Source organism: Triticum dicoccoides, chromosome 4A, assembly GCF_002162155.2.
Source record: "Triticum dicoccoides isolate Atlit2015 ecotype Zavitan chromosome 4A, WEW_v2.0, whole genome shotgun sequence".
NCBI lineage: Eukaryota > Viridiplantae > Streptophyta > Magnoliopsida > Poales > Poaceae > Triticum > Triticum dicoccoides.
In genome coordinates this window covers 711325599-711331884 of record NC_041386.1, presented here as the reverse complement: position 1 = coordinate 711331884, position 6286 = coordinate 711325599, and the positions used below count along the sequence as shown (strand labels likewise).

The window sequence follows — 6286 nt, the reverse complement described above, 5'->3', positions numbered from 1 at the left end:
CTGGGGCCTAGATCCGCCACTGAGGATAATGAACCTATGACAAAACATTGCTGTCGGTGTGGGTGGCCGAGGGGTAGTGTCCTCGTCGTTGCGGCCAAGGCGACAGATCACCGGCTGGTGTCTTTTCTACTTCGTCGCTTCCTTCGGGGATGTGTTGCAGGTGCATGTTGTCGTGGTGTCGACCTTTAGGACATCTCCAACGTGGGGCGCTAACCTAGGGCGCTAGGATTTATTTCCCGATCAATCGACAGTTCAGCGTTTAAATCCTAGCTCCATCTACGGCATCGGCGCAAAGATGGGAACCGGGCTCTTGGGATTTTTCTATGGCCCGAGATAAAGCAGGGAGTCCAGCGGACGACAGTTGGGATTTTTCTAGCAGCTGAGATTAGCGTCTGCCGTTGAAGCAGGAGGCGCTAAGGCCTTATACAATGAGAGATGCTTAGGGGAGGTGCTTAGAGAAATAAACCAGGCTTTTCTTAAGCACCGGTGCCTATTTATACAGGATAGACGCTTAACTAAGCGTCTCTCCTGTAGAAATAGGCACCGGTGCTTCAGAAAAACCTGATTTATTTTTCTAAGCATCTCTCTAAGCACCTCCCATTGTACAAGGCCTAAGCAGCTTCTCTAATTCTATGAGATTTATTTTGTTTCTTTAAGCGCCTATGCAAGTGCTTTCCATTGAACATGCCCTTAGGCTTCGATAGGGAGAAGAGAGGGTTGTCGTGTGTGACTTTTCGTAGTTTTATCGTAGGGGTTAAGCGGCCGCTAGAGATCACAGGAGGGAGACATGGGTAGGTCAGATAACCATGGAAGAGAGATTAGCGGGAAGGAGATGGTTGTGTCCTGGTTTTCCAGGACACGAAGTAAAGATGGATTGCGTCCTGTTTTTCTGTACAACAAGATTTTTTTTTGGAAAACTGGAAATGTGGAGGAGATCATGCTAGTGGTGGCGACTTCCTTCAATCGATGAGAGGGGAGAAACGAACGAACGAATGAAACCCCGTACAGAGTCCCTCTTTAAGACTAGAGAGATACATATTCGGTCGTTATATGGCTATACTATGCACAGGCCAAACTCATAGCTAGCCTCGTAGGTCTGCCACCTGCTGCTCCTTCAGTAACTCGTACTTCAGCCCCTTCATATCGTCAGCCGCATCAATGGATCCATGAATATGTATCGTAAGCGGGACATACAAACCACTAAGCAAATTTGTATGATTTGGTTTGGTAAAAATAACATGTACTACTTACCCTGTCGTGCGATTCCGACCAAATGACGTCCAAGGCGGCATCTGTTGCAACATGCAAATAGAGAGATGCCCTTGTTAGCTTCCATAGCAATGACACTTTTCATCTCGATTTTCATGATCTCCTACAGTTCGTCATGTGAAATCGGCTCAAATATTACAGTCTCACTCAGTTTGTTGATAAATTCAGGCTTTAAAGCGTTTCTCAACCTGCAAGAACAAGTAAATATGTCGATCAGTAGGGTCCCCACCAGGGCTTTACAGGGGACTGTTTAGGGTACACATACCTGTTCAATGAGAAGATCTCGTGCAGTTTCTATGTCTCCTCCATCCATTCCAGCTGATAGGTTCTCTGCTCCTAGATTTGAGCTCATGATGATGACAGCATTCTTGAAATACATGTTCCGTCCTCTTCCATCAATCAACGTACCATCATCAAGGATTTGAATGAGAACCTTGAATATCGCTGGATGTACCTTATCCACCTCCTCAGAAAGAACAACACTATATGGTTGGCTCCTGACTTTCTCGGCGAGTTGTCCATCTTCTTCATAGCTTCGGAAAATCAAATGAAAAAAGTGAGACGTCAAAAGTTGAGGAAAGAACACCAGGGATGCAACATCGATCACAGCAATGAGCATGTTGGTATGATGGATATGTTAGATATTTGCCCTCAGGATCGACCACATCAAAGCACAAACACACGTGATCACAAAAAACTGATAGCCAAGGGCCCTTGTCGTGCGCTTTTTTTCTTTATTTCTTTTTGTATTTTTTCTCCACGGTACAATAAACTCACGCAATAGCTGTGCATATATATATGCACCAACCGACCAAGGACCTCAGACCGACTTGTACTTGTTCTGCACTCCGAACTGAACACGACTAGTACTTTTAGTCTAACACAGACTAAGCCTCGTTGCCTTTTTCCTAATCTAATTACCCGGCAACGCTGATCACACCTTTACTAAACTTAGCTACCTAAACCTACTAGCACACGGAATAGTACTATATATATCTGACTCAACACAGCTATTATCACATACGTGACCTCTAAGTAGTAAATCCATCAAAACTAAGCTGGGTATTGTTTGGATTACCTAACAGGATAGACCATCAGCCAGGTGCGTCTTCCGTCCAACTCAGTCAATACAGAACATTCTATAATAGCTCGGTTACAGATGATCGATTAGATTGAACAGTATAACATACAATAGGAATTCAGTGAGAGTTATGTTACAATGAATTCGATCAAATTAATTCACCGGTAAATAGTAAGAAGTCACCTTACACAGCACGCTAGCTGATCAGGCGTGGCCGAAATTGACACTGCGCAGTCTGAAACTTGCATGGCATAGCATGATCTATGTTGCTCGGCAGTATGCACGATCTGCATTGCTGGTTTCATCTCTCAGAGACTAGACCGCTGCGCGCTTCTCGGTGGAGCTTCCGGTCACTTCACTCAGCTCCCGGCGCCGGTCGATGAGTTGGTGAGATTCACCAGAGATTAATGTTGCTTCCTAAAAGAAATGATGCTTCAGAGGGGGCTTGCACCAAGTTGGGTTTCTTTGATGATGGAGTGTTATCATCTGTAAAGTCATGTTTGCTATGTGTGTCCTACTTAGCTGGTCTGCCTAGGGGCGCTACGTGTTAGACAAAGAACACGAGAACAGAGGTGTCCATGCCAGCCCCTAGATACAGAAACACAATCGACCTCAAAAGCAGTCATGATTATTCCGACATGGCAACTGAAGGAGCTAGCGGGATGCAATGTCTCTACGAATGTCCACGTGCGCACTAACCTCGATAGAAGACCATTGCTCGGCATGTTTGGGATGTTGTTTAAGATCCGGGGAGCGTGGCAGGCTCGGGGCTGTGGAGTGTGAGGCTGTTCGCGAGGGTAAAAGGCTTCAACGTAGTAGACGAAAATCATACTATCATAGTCATCTCAGGTCGAAACATAGTTTTCATAGAAGATTTTTAGTCACTAGCAGGCACTCAGAGGTTTTCCTCAATCATGGAATTATAAACCTCACCAAGCAAGAGAAAACGATAATTACCGACAAACCCATAAGTTGTACACCCTATGTAAAGAAATATCATGAGTACATACCATTTTGCTACAGGTAATGAATAGCACTTGAAATAAGGGCTTGGTGACTCACTAAAAACACACATATTAATTCGGTCTAATCTGTCCGTTGCCTATGCAAACGGCAAGCTCTAGCTGTGCTTAGTCTGCCACCTGCTCTACTTCAGTACTTGGTACTTCAGCCCCTTCTTGTCGTCGGTGGCATTGATGCAGATGATTGAGCCTTGACACGCTTCTCCATTGACCAGCATGTCCACAAGAACTCTCGTCACATTCTTCTTCATCCACCTCTTAATACGCCTTGCGCCATACACCTGCAATACATAGTCCATGCATGCATCGTAAGCGGGACATACAAGACTAAGCAAATTTGTATGATTTGGTTTGGTAAAAATAACATGTACTTACCGTGTCGTGCGATTCCGACCAAATGACGTCCAAGGCGGCATCTGTTGCAAACAAAGAGATGCCCTTGTTAGCTGCCATAGCAACCACACTCTTCATCTGGATTTTCACGATCTCCCTCAGTTCGTCATGAGAAAGCGGCTCAAATATCACAGTTTCACTCAGTTTGCTGATAAAATCAGGCTTAAGGTGTTTCTCAACCTGCAATAACAAGTAAATATGTTGGTCAGCAGGGTGCCCACCGGTACTTTACAAGGGACGGTTTGGCATACCTGTTTCATGAGAAGACCCCGTGCAGTTTCTATGTTTTCTCCGGCCATTCCAGCGGACAGGTTCTCTGCTCCTAGATTAGAGCTCATGATTATGATAGTGTTCTTGAAAGATACGTTCCTACCCTTTCCATCAATCAAGTTGCCGTCATCGAGGAGTTGAATGAGGACCTTGAAAATTGAGGAATGTGCCTTATCCACCTCGTCAAAAAGAACGACACTATACGGTTGGCTCCTGACTTTCTCGGTAAGCTGCCCTTCTTGCTCATAGCTTCAGAAAGTCAAATGGAAAAGTGAGGCACGAGAAGAAAGTTTCGGAAAGAAATACAAGTGCAAAGAGTGTACAAGTTAAACCTTCCAGGTCCTCCAACTAGACGGGACACAGATGCACTGTCAGCATATTCCGACATGTCAAAGTGGACTAGTGTTTTCTCGTTGTCAAAAAGCTTCTCTGCAAGCGCTTTCGCAAGCTCCGTCTTTCCAACACCAGTCGGGCCCTAAAAGAGGAACGAGCCAATTGGTTTGCCAGATTGGTCAAAGCCGACCCTAGAACGTAGAACTTCTTGCGCAACCAAATTAACTGCTTCATATTGTCCAACTACTCTCTCATGCAATCTGTCTACTATGTGGCTGAAATCCTCCTCCTCTCGGCCAAGTGTATTGATCGGAATTTTAGTCCATCGGCCCACAACCTTGATATAACAATAGAACATGACATGAACATCACACTGAAACAGATGAAACTTACTCATATGGATACGATTTGCAAAGAATGCAAATTTACCTGTGCAATATGATATGGACCAACAGTTACCTCCTCCACTGCATTTATAGTGCTAGTTTTTTTATCTTTAACTTTTTTTGGTTGATGCAACTTCACAGAAGTGCATGCCTCGTCCATTAGATCAATTGCTTTATTAGGAAATTGGCGGCCTGATAACAATAAAAATCCACAATCTCTTTAATATGCACAAACCTATCGGGAAGTAAATCGAACTAGTTCTGAATCACTTGACGAACATACCTGTAACGTAACGGTCAGCAAGCTGGGCAGCAGCAACAAGAGCGTCGTCCTGAATTGTCAGGCCATGGTGGTCTTGGTACCGCTACTTCAACCCCTGCAGGATGGCAACGGTCGCCTGCACGCTCGGCTCATCGACATCAACCCTTTGGAATCGTCGCTCTAGCGCCGCATCCCTTTCTATGTATTTTCGGTACTCTTTCGATGTGGTAGCACCTATGCAACGGATGCGACCACGGGCCAACGCTGGCTTGAGAATGTTGGCAGCGTCCACAGTGCCACCTCTGTCACCAGCTCCAACAATCATGTGCATCTCGTCTATGAAGAGGATCAGCTTTCCGGCCGCATCCTCCGCCTGCTTGATGGCATTCTTCAAGCACTGCTCGAACATGCCACGCCACTGGGTCCCGCGACCATTGCCCCGACATCGAGCTCCACCACGCGAGCCCCGGAGAGCGTGTCGGGAACCGCCCCAGCAGCGATGCGCTGGGCCAGGCCTTCGACGATGGCCGTCTTGCCGACACTGGCCGGTCCGACGAGCGCTGCGCAGTTCTTGGTCCGGCGGCAGAGGATGCAGATGATGCGGTCAATCTCGTCGTCGCGGCCGATGACAGGATCAGACGCGCCGGCGGCCAAGGTCTTGAGGGTGCCCTTCCTCGAGGAGGAGGGCTTCTTCTCTCTCTCGTACAGGTTCCACGCTGTCCAGGATAAACCAACACTAGTAAGGGCCGATACGCCGATTATGGCCATCTCCACCATCCCTTTTATTAAGGCCATGTTTGTCATCGTTTCGATCGATAAGCTACGTATTCGAAGAAGAGCGACCTGGTTTGAGCTGGCGTGGCTTTGATCGACTGCTTTGTTTCTCATGGGGACGGGGGGTACACGTATATTTATACAGAGCTAGCGCACCTGGTAAACTACCACTAAGCACTAGTCCTACTTGGACACACCTCATGGTGATTGTTCCTAATATAACATGGGCTAACCCATAACAAATTCGGAGTAGTAATCAAATTAACAGGAATTGCTATATTTCTCAACCTATCGATCATCTGTGAAGGAAATTTTTCCCTAATTTTATATGCAGCATACATGTGCAAGGAAGTCTTCCCATGCTGGTACGCCCCAATGGAGTTTCCTTTTATAGTAAAAGCACACGCAAGGAGGCGCTGCAGGGGAGCCTACCGGCGACGCACTAGGTTTCCCAAGTAGCCCAAGCAGAGCGACAAGGGGGTTTGAGTGGGCGTCG

General features: G+C 46.5%; 1 pseudogene; it reads right to left on the bottom strand.

Annotated features, from left to right (window-relative positions):
- Positions 1-1433: 1433 nt before the first annotated feature.
- On the bottom strand, positions 1434-5784 carry LOC119284195 (annotated as a pseudogene).
- Between the last annotated feature and the right edge of the window lie 502 nt (positions 5785-6286).